This window comes from Canis aureus, chromosome 26 (assembly GCF_053574225.1).
Source record: "Canis aureus isolate CA01 chromosome 26, VMU_Caureus_v.1.0, whole genome shotgun sequence".
Classification (NCBI taxonomy): Eukaryota; Metazoa; Chordata; class Mammalia; order Carnivora; family Canidae; genus Canis; species Canis aureus.
The window spans coordinates 44,950,631-44,961,270 of record NC_135636.1 but is presented as its reverse complement, the minus strand read 5'-3'; the positions used below and the strand labels follow the sequence as shown (position 1 = coordinate 44,961,270).

General features: G+C 41.5%; 1 protein-coding gene and 1 long non-coding RNA gene across 6 annotated transcripts in view; one reads left to right on the top strand and one right to left on the bottom strand.

The window, feature by feature from the left end:
• Window positions 1-396: 396 nt before the first annotated feature.
• Window positions 397-9,461, bottom strand: LOC144298542 (uncharacterized). 4 transcript variants are annotated; one of them, XR_013365473.1, is made up of 4 exons: window positions 9,394-9,461; window positions 7,144-7,443; window positions 3,071-3,490; window positions 397-682 (listed from the first exon to the last, which is right to left on the bottom strand). It is a non-coding gene; the product is annotated as an uncharacterized LOC144298542 (long non-coding RNA). The 4 variants fall into 4 exon arrangements; XR_013365472.1 differs by lacking the exon at window positions 397-682 and adding an exon at window positions 1,748-2,949; XR_013365474.1 differs by lacking the exons at window positions 397-682; window positions 9,394-9,461 and adding exons at window positions 8,628-8,913; window positions 9,128-9,387 and having other exon boundaries at window positions 1,748-3,490.
• The window catches only part of ZNF217 (zinc finger protein 217), a 36,381-nt gene continuing 33,955 nt past the window's right edge, over window positions 8,215-10,640 (top strand). The window contains exon 1 of one of the 2 annotated variants that reach the window (XM_077873610.1): window positions 8,215-8,361. The gene's annotated coding sequence lies outside the window, so the exon portion shown is untranslated. Of the gene's footprint in view, window positions 8,362-9,504; window positions 9,628-10,640 lie in introns of those variants that run through there. The other variant, XM_077873609.1, reaches the window with a different exon arrangement.

Sequence of the window (10,640 nt, the reverse complement as noted above, 5' to 3'; positions counted from 1 at the left end):
AGTCTTTCCTAAGTGCTACTGCAAAGTTTCGGAGCGCTTGTATTTAAAATAAGGCAGGTACACAGACCTAATGATATTCTCTTAGCTCATTGTGGAGTTATCCTGAATAACTCTGATTCATCTACTGGGGCTTCTACTATATTCTATTTACATGTGTTCAACACACATTTACATATAGATTAATCATAGATCTCATTTTCGTGTCTATCCCCACAGTTTGGAAGACGCTGTTTTTAACACTATGCAGGACACTCTGTATCAGGTCAATAAATATAAATTTGAATATTCAGGAGCTGATCAGTTTTTTTTTTTAAAGGGCTGGTCCCGACCCCTCCAATAAGCCTGAGCATAGATGACAGACATTTTACCTAGTATTCTATTTTTTATTTATTTTTAATTTTTATTTATTTATGATAGTCACACAGAGAGAGAGAGAGAGAGAGACAGAGACACAGGCAGAAGGAGAAGCAGGCTCCATGCACCGGGAGCCTGATGTGGGATTCGATCCCGGGTCTCCAGGATCGCGCCCTGGGCCAAAGGCAGGCGCCAAACCGCTGCGCGACCCAGGGATCCCCCTTACCTAGTATTCTATAAAGACTCCTGGTAGTAGCTTCTTGGCTTGATCAGCTTAATGATTCATTTATACTTGCAATGTTATTTTTCAGCTGTATGCCTCTGTGTGCTTAAAGTAAAAAGGACAAAAATAAGTTTGAGGGGAAAAAAACAATTTAATTGCTTTCAAATGTTCCAATAAACTCAAACCCATATATTCTTGCTCAAGAATTTCTTTGCCAGATTATTACACACTTGCTTGCCAACTCTCTAGCTTTCTCTTCTTTTCCTAATCTTTGGAACTATAGAAGATATTAAGTGCTGTTGGCTGGTTGGAAAATGTAAATATATATATTCTCAAAAGACTTAAACATTCAAATGTCACAGGAAAGATTAAAAAGACAATCAGATCTCTGCACTTAAGAAGCCTGAACAAGTTTAAGAATCAGAAAATAACAAAACAGTCTTAGGCCCCAAGAAGAAAGAAGTGTTTTGTTTTGTGTTTTCACATTCATGTTTAAATAACCCTTCTGTTATCTTCAACTGTAGTTCCTACTGAGAACGTCCCAACAAACGGCTAGTCTCTATGACTAAGGAAATACTCCAACTAATGATCCACTGATAGGCAACGAAATATCAACAAGGCCAGGAGGGCTTGAAGGTTACTATCTAACAGACTGGTGGCACCAAGCAGTGGGCTCAGCTAGATGAGGAGGTAGCAGCGGCTGTACCCAGACCATCGCACATTTGCTAAGATTATTTCGGTCCATCGGACACCTCCAGGTGGGCACCATTCATCTGGGTTCTCTGTAAACAGGATACAATGGGAAATACTGTGAATAGTGGGTGCCTGTATTCAGAGTCAAAGCTTTGAATTATTACTGGCTAAAATTCTAGCATTTCTCTGATGTATTTACAGTGTTTTGCTTCATACCGGGAAACTAAGAAAGACACAAAATCTTTAATAACTTGGAAAAGTAAAGAGGAAGGCAGGAACGGTTTTCCTTTTTTTTTTTTTTTTTTTTTATTTATGATAGTCACAGAGAGAGAGAGAGAGGCAGAGACACAGGCCGAGGGAGAAGCAGGCTCCATGCACCGGGAGCCCGACGTGGGATTCGATCCCGGGTCTCCAGGATCGCGCCCTGGGCCAAAGGCAGGCGCCAAACCGCTGCGCCACCCAGGGATCCCCCAGGAACGGTTTTCTAATGTACAGAAATGGAAGGGGGCAAAATTTTTTAGAGTGAGTTCAGATCTCTTTTTTTCACAAGCATAATTCTTACTTAGATATGAATGCCGTCCTCCAAATATTAATAAAAACAATTTTATTTCTATCTTGATTTCTTTGAAACGGAAAGAAGAATCAGCTTTTTGGGTTTGGGATAATATTTTTACAATGTGTTGTTTTTATACACTTTCTTTAAAAATAAAAAAGATTTTATTTTTAAGTAATCTCTATATCCAATATGGGGCTTGAACTCACAACTCCAAGGTCAAGATTCATGTGCCCCCTTGGCTGAGTCAGTCAGGTGCCCCGATAAACTTTCCTTTTTTTTTTAATTTTTAATTTTTTAAAAAGGATTTTATTATTTTAGAGAGAGAGAGTATACAATCAGGGGGAAGGAGAGAGACAAGCAGACTCCACGCTGAGCATGAAGCCTGAGGCCAGGCCTGACCCCATGACCCAGATATCACAACCTCAGCTGAAATCAAGAGTAGGAGGCTCAATTGACTGAGCTACCCAGGGACCCCTATAAACTTTATTTTCAAGAAAAAAAAGATATGACATCTTCCAGGTCTCCCAAAAGACTATATCATAGTCACAGGGCACTTTTTATGTCTCTAATAGTTGTGATATGAAGAGGGAATAGAGAAACTGAGTTAGGGATAAAGTCAAACTGAGCTCTTACATGACCCAAGAATCCCAAAAGGCCATAAGTCAATTTAGTTTAAGCCAGTGTCCTTGGCTCTGGATTCAACTTGACATATCTGTTAAAGTACATTAATTTTAAAATACATTTTTCATCGTAATTACCAAGTTAAGTGTTACTAGAAATTCATTACTCTCTGGGACCAGAAGCCAAGGCTTTTGTTCTTAACAGAACCCATCAGCGGTTGGCTTACCCTGCTAAACAACATCAGACGTTCTCAAGCGCCAGAGGATGTCTTCAGAAGAAATAAAATGGGCCTTCTTTGCTCCCCCTTAGACTCCTGAGAAGGCAGGTTTGCCACTGAAGCAAACACTTGCTTTCTTCTTGGGATATAAGACTATGGGCTTTTCTTCTCCATTCTCTCACTTACAGTTAGGGTACTTAATTAGAAACCAAATATAAATCTCTCAACCTGCTGGTCAATGAGCAGAAGCATTCTTTGAAAAGGCCTAGTTCAAGGAAGAGAAGACTGAAAGAGAAAAAAAATGGAACAATGCCTCATTGAACAGATTTTGAGGATCCCTCAAGGGACAAAAACCAGGTTTTCCCCAAATGGTGTTTTTTAAGTATCTGTCAAATCTCTCATTCACCTGCTTAGGATTCTTTTACATTTCTTCAAAACCTCTGGAGCTCAAAGTAAATAATCATTACAATCCTTAAGTCCAATGTTAACAAGGAGAACGTTTCCCAAGAATTTGACATTTCAATTAAGTTTGCAATGTCGCCCCTGCCTTTTCAGAGATGATCAAATGTATCACATCGGAAAACCGTGTAATCTTGTTTGGAAATCTTCCTCATGCTCTTGCATCCTGTGTTGAGTTCTGCCAGAAAACTTTAATACAAATCAGAAACTTAATTTAAGTAATTGCTACTAAAAAAGAAACTTCTGGCCCAGTACTGGGAGTCTTTTGACTATTAATAACCAAGAGAATTGTATTTTCAAGTTGGTGAAGTGCTCATTTATTCTGCTCCCGGCTGTGATCTCTGTATAGACAGGGTGTCTGGGAAGCCTGGAGACAAAAAAGAATATGCATAATGCTATTGTGGACATCTTCAATCTGCAAAAATCAGAATACAATAGGGTATGATAAAATAAACTAGAATGAAAGCAGAACAAAGGAAATGGTTAATGTAAATTCAATAACATTGTCTCGGGTTCCAGACTTTCTGGAACTCCCCTGTGAGAACCTGTGGGGTGTGTTGAGCCAATGAGTAGCTGGCTGAAATGGGAAACTCCACTGCAGGAAGAGCTGCTTTTCTGATGCTGCTAATTAAGGAATGTGGAACCCTTCCTTCTGAGTCAGCTTGGTGGTATGTGGAGCTCTGTGCTGCTTGCTGCTTACATGATTATTGCATGAAACTTTGGAAGTAAAACCAGAGTATCTTGCCACTTAACATTTAAGAGGCTAGAGGTGGGGTGTGTGTGTGTGTGTGTGTGTGTGTGTGTGTTTAAATGGTTCCTAATCTTTAAAATGGTCCGTGGCAGCTGGGCTTTTTATCAGCCGATCATATTTACAGCATAGTCTCAGATGGCAGGGTGCTATCCCAGAGAGAGGATTTGGACCATTTATGAGCTCACGTTAAGGTACACAGGCTTATCACAGCATTCTGGGGATTCACTACTATTACACAGCAATAAAAACATCTCTGCGGACTGTCAGCTCTTCGGATTTTTAATGCCTTTTTCCTAAAAGAAGGCATATCGTAGAAAATAATCCGAGAAACACGGGAGGTAAACAAAGGTCATACGTATCCCATTATCAGAAAACAACGACTTAAAACTTTTTAATAAGCATTTTGCAATGATGTAAAGGTGGAGAGGATAGTAAAACGAACCACCCCCATACCCAACACCCAGTTTTGCAATTTCAAGTTAACCACATTGCTTCAATTCTCCTGTTTTTAAAATCTGCTCAAGTATTATAAACTCTAACATGTCATTCTCCTCCTATATGTTTCAGGATATAGCTCTTATAAATATATATATTTATATATATAAGATATATATCTTTATAGCTCTTATAAATATATTTATATAGATTTAATATATTAAATATAATACATTAAATTTTAATAAAATAAAATTTAATTAAAAATTAAATATAATATATTAAATATAATATATAATATATATCAAATATATATATATATCCTTTTCCCCCCCAAACATCCCACAGTGCCTTTATCACAGCAGTTGAATTAAGAGTAAGTTCCTGCTATCACACAACACCCAGTCCCTACTAAAATGTCCCTTGATAAGAAAACCAAGGTAAACAATTCTACGTATACCTATATCTCCCCTTTTTGCTTACGAATACGAAGATTTCTGGCTTCTTAACAACGTGATTTTTGTGTCTTGATTTTTCCATTTGCCCATTAAAGCTATTTCCCAATGGCATATTTTCAAAACTTGGAAATTTCGAAACGGCCTTGTGCGCAAGAGCAGGAGATCACTTTGGAAGATGAACCACGTCTTTATTTGTGCGCTCCCCTGCACACACGGAGCGAGTGTTAGTGTAAAGCCCGCTGCCACGAAGATCTTTGCTCTCAAGACCTTTTCCTTTATTAGGGCTATTTCCTTAGGACAGGTTCCAGGAGGGGTCCGGCTGCACCCAAATGTATGAACATTTGTAAGGCCCTTGACTCGCCTCGCTGAGCTGTTTACAAAAGGACTGTACCAATTTACACTTCCACTTACAAAGGATGAGAGAGCCTCTATTAAAATGCTTAAAGGCAGTGCTTCTGCGAGCTCTTATAAATCACTGGCTGAGGCTGGCTTATGTTTGTCATATGGTCACAGCCGTCACAAAATAAATAAATACCCATTTTCTATAGCTGTAAAAACACGGCCTGCGCACACTGCCAAACAACCACAGACTAACTTTGATTAAACGAGGAAACTGGTCTACTTGTTGAAAATGTGGTAATGAGATAGTTTCCACCCAGACGGGAAGCCCAGTTCTGGCGGGGGAGGGGCGCCTGCATTTCTTCTGCTCCCTCTGCCCACCAGGAAGGTAGGATCAGGTCAGCAGCTCGGCCTTTACTTTCCCTCCTCCCCCTCCTCCTCCCCCTCCTCCCCCTCCTCCTCTTCCTCCTCCTCCTCCTTCTTCTTCATTTAAATTTTTTTTTTTTTTTTTTAAAGCTGAGTATCTTATCTGTGTCTCTACGGCTGGGTAGATGAGGCTGAAATACTGGTGAAAACTAGCAGAAACTTCTGGTGGCAGGCGCTTCCTGTCAGTGCAGCCCCACAGCACTGGGGGACCGGGGATTAGGGGCAGAGCCATTTTAGCTTGGTCCAAATTCTACTTTGTTTCCTTGGGGACACGTTGTTCTGATTTGTTGACTTCCAATAAAAAGCGCCTCAGAAAGGGCTCATGCCTGTGCCTAGCATTCTCATTTTCTTTAAAGAATAATAGAGCATGTCAGTGACAAATCCTTGTAGAAAATTCGATTGTATTGGTTTGGAGAAATTTATGTGACAGTTTTGGGTGGTTTTTTTTTTTTTTTTTTTTTTTTTTTTTGAGGCAGGGAGAAAGAAAAACTATCTCATTCCTCTCGTGTTGTGTTTATGGGGGAGAGAAGAAACCAAGAAGGTAACTTGATCAGAAAATACTTAGCAAGAGGGTCCTTAAAAAAGCCCAGAATCTGAATCTTTAACTCTCTCTCTCTCTCTCTTTTTTTTTTTTTTTTGGAAAAAAGTTCAGGAAAGAGGTTTTACTGATCCTCGTGTACTCCTCACTGTCTTCATCCCACACAATGACGCTGAAATACTTCCTCTGAGCAAGTGGGAACAAACTATAATCTCTTAAAACATTTTTAAGAGGACATGCAGGCTTGGTGTTTGTAAAAATATGTCAACAAAATGTGCTAACCACATTTTTTTGTTGTTGTTGTTGTTGTTTTTTAAAGTTGTCAAAGAAGCCAAAGTGATTAAGTTAAGCTGCAGAGGGCTGTTTTAGAACAAGGGGACGTTTGGAGAGAATAATGACTCAGGTCATTTGGGCTGATGTTTACTGAGTGATCGCAGGGTGCCAGGCCCTGTTTTGAGGTTTGGTTGTGATTAGCTCCTGCAGCCCTCCAGAGTCCCCATGGAGAGGGTGGCAGTGTTACTGTCATTGGACAGGTGAGGCAGGCAGGTCAAGTCGGGAGGCTGAGTTTGCCAGCAGCTGAGCGGGGGAGGCAGGGGTTTGGGTCCAGGCAGGCTCTAAAGACCATGTTTGACTCAGGTCTGGTTTCTGAGAAAGCCTGCAGGTTCGTTTTGGGAGCTGCTGAGCCCCAGCCCATCAGCTGAAGGTGAAGTGGTGAGGGAGCTGGCTTTGGATCCTCTATGCCACCGAGCCCCGGGGCAGCCGTTTCCGATCTTCAGTCTAGATCCAGGAGTTCTTTTTTTTTTTTTTTAATAATAAATTTATTTTTCATTGGTGTTCAATTTGCCAACATACAGAATAACACCCAGTGCTCATCCCATCAAGTGCCCCCCTCAGTGCTAGACCCAGGAGTTCTTGATCACTCTACACACCTATCAGGAGTGTGACCTTAGATCTCCTCTCCAGTATTTCCCCCAAATCCCAGCATCCTGTTTGAGGGTGTGGCTGGAGGGGGCACACCTATGGTCAGGGAGACAGGGGCTCATCTGCCCACATCCTTCCCTGTGGCCACTCACCTCTGACTTTCTCCTGCAGGCACCTCTCCAGTCTCGCTTGACCTCCTGTTTGGGGAAGATGCCCAAGGAGCCCCGCAAGGCAGGTATCTCCCAGCTTCCGTGAAGATCGCTTGGATCGAGGTATCTTTCTTCAAAGAGTTCCATTTGCTTTGTCTACGTTGGGTGGTCTCGCATTGATGATCGAGAGCTGCTCAGGTTCTGGAGTGGACAGACTTGGGCCCAGCTCTCACAGTCTCTCACTTCATGTAAGCTTCTTTTCTCCAACCCAGATTAGGACCCTGGCAACCCAGAATAAGAGTCCTGCAGTGGTGGAGAAGAGACCGTGGCAATAGTGTTTTTTGCTTTTAAGATTTTATTTTATTTATTTATTCATGAGAGAGAGGCACAGAGAGAGGCAGAGACACAGGCAGAGGGAGAAGCAGGCTACCTGCGGGGAGCCCAATGTGGGACTCGATCTTGGGACTTCAGGATCACGACCTGAGCCAAAGGCAGACGCTCAACCAGCGAGCCACTCAGGTGCCCCAATGATACTAGTGTGTCCTGATTGAATGCTCACTATGTGCCAAATTCTCCCCAAAGCATTTTACTAGTGAGGATTTATTTATTCCTCCAAATACACCTGTCAGTGAGTGCTCTTACCTCCATCTATGGGGGTGAGGGTGGGGGTGGAGAGAGCTCCAGTGAGGTGGCAAGGGCAACAGCTGAGCAGCCTAGGATCTTGTTTTTAACCTCTTTTTTTAAGAGCTCGGGCCTTCACTCACTACCGTGTCAACACTGGGAGGTACAGCTTCTAATCTGGGCAATCGGGGTGGGGGCTGGGGTATCCATTCTGCCTGGCATCCAGAAAGGGTGCGAATAATGTGCTCGGCCCATGATAAGTTCTTAATCAATGATCGCTATTATTATTCTCTATTCTCCTGAGGCCAAAGTCAACCACATAGTACAAAAAAAGAAAATGTACCAAAAAAAAAAAAAAAAAAAAAAAAGAATGGCATGAGTCAGCATGGGCTTTGGAATTTGTTTGGGCTAGAATTCCACTTCATTCTTGTTGTAGAATCCTGAGTAAGTTAAAGAAGTTAGTAAGTCAGGGAGTGAATTAACTTCTGGTGGCTACAGCGGCTACAGTGTCCTCAACCTGCCACAGGAATTTAACTATACGGGTTACCAGGACACGGTAACACAATGATTGGATAGATCAGGTGTGGAGTTAGGACTCAGGCAAGTAGCAGGGGCTCAACAAATTGTTTTCTTTTTCCCTTTTTGTTACTCTTTGTCTCATCTTCTCACTGTTACCATTGTGGCTGTGGTTGTGTTGTTGTTGTGCTGAAAATATGAACACTCTTAAAGATCTGAGTGATTTCAGCAAGGGAGACTATCTGGGTTGTCATTTTAGGGGGACTCTTGGTTTTATCGGTTTATCAGTTTGTTATCAAGACTCTTGAATATCTCAGTCAGGTCATTATTAGTCTGCTTGTACTACTCACCAAGTCTCAGGTTCATTCAGAGTAACATCTGGTCTTTACAGTGCTCAAAATGATGTGTACCTCCTCCATCCTAATTTTCTGACTTGTGTCCTCTTATTCATCCACACCAGCCACAGCACTGGCTTCCTTGCTGTTTCTTGAACCATGGGGCACATGGCTTCGAGGTCTCAGCATGGCAGTCCCTCAGCCAGGAATGCTCTCTCCCCAGAACTTCACATGGCTCCCACTCTCACGCCTTCAGATCTTTACTTGGGAGACTCCACCTGGGAAGTCTTCCCGGACTAGCCTGTTGAACATTACCTCTGGCAACTCCCTCTAATCCCCGGCCCCTTTGCTCCACCCCTCTTTTCTTCTCCATAGCATTTAACATTTAATTTTTTTTCCCCAAATATTTTATTTAAGTAATCTCTACACCCAAGGTGGGGCTCGAACCTACAACCCTGAGATCAAGAGTTGCATGCTCCACTTGCTGAGCCAGCCAGGTGCCCCAGAGCACTTACCATTTAATATAGTACAATAGTAAGTGTTAACTCCACCAGGATAGGCATCTGGATGGGTTTGGTTTCCTGCTGCATTCCTAGCACCCAGAACAGTGCCTGGTACACAGTAAGTGCTTAATAAATATTTGTTGAGTGAGAAAGTAAATGAATGAGTGAATGGAAGAATCCAGGGAGCATATTTACTTAATTCAATAAAACAGCTGAATATTGGGATACTTTCTTGGGTGCCAGCCAATGTGCCGTGATATGGAGGAAACGGGCCTTACCTCTGAGGTTTCAGACAAACACGCACAGCCAGGGCTAGGCATAGCCCAGCAAATGTCATAAAGGAGATGTTGAACAAAGAGAGTGACTGAATAAAGAGCTTGGTGGCATTTGGAGTGGACCATGGGGGATGGGTAGGATGGCTACAGATTGATTTTCGGACATATGTGGCATGTGGGTTTGGGGAGGTTCAAAATGAAGGTGGGACAGGCAGTGGGCACAGAGCAAGGAGATGGGTAAGTAGAGAATAGTTCATTAAAAAGCAGTATATAAAAATACTAAGTATTTTATTACATTTTTTTTTTTGTATCTCAGGGTATTTATTTATTTATTTATTAAAGATTTTATTTATTTATTCATGAGAGAGTGGCAGAGACACAGGCAGAGAGAGAAGCAGGCTCCATGCAGGGAGCCCGATGAGGACTCGATCCCAGGACCCCCGATTAAACGCCTTGGGCCTAAGGCAGGCGCTCAACCACTGAGCCACCCAGGGATCCCTCGCAGGATCTTTAATATAGTTTGGAATTCTATGTGAATAGGCAGCTAATTTTTAGTTATACAGGTCAAATTTGCATATGTTTTCATGTTAAAAAATAAAATATTTAGCTGCCGGGACATTTGGGTGGCTCAGCTGGTTAAGCCTCTGCCTGCCGCTCAGGTCATGGTCTCAGGGTCCTGGGATCGAGCCCCGAGCTGGGGCTCTCTGTTCAGCGGGGAGCCTGCTTCTCCCTCTCCCTCTGTGTGCTCTCTCTCTAAATTAAATAAATAAAATCTTTTTTTTTTTAATAAATAAAATCTTTAAAAATAAATAAATAAATAAACACATACATACATACAATCTTAAAAAAAATTTAGCTACCAGTAAAGGGTCCTGCATCCTTGCCCATATTTGAGAATTAACCAACTTTTATTCATGCCTTTGCATATGTTTTTCTTATTTATTTATTGAGATACGATTGACATGTAACGTATTAGTTTCAGTTGTACAATATAATCATTCAATATTTGTATATATTGTTAAATGATCGGCCTATATATGCCTTATGGTCTGTGTGTAGTATAAACGTGTATGTGTGTATTATATATTATATACATATATGTATTATGTACCTATACGTATATTTTCTTTATAAAGTATATTATTGCGTAAGTGTGTTTCAGCAAAAATGGCATACCTTGTGTGGCTTTATGTATTTATTTACTCCACAATGTCTTGTCTTGATGATCTAGCCATGTGAGCACATGTGAC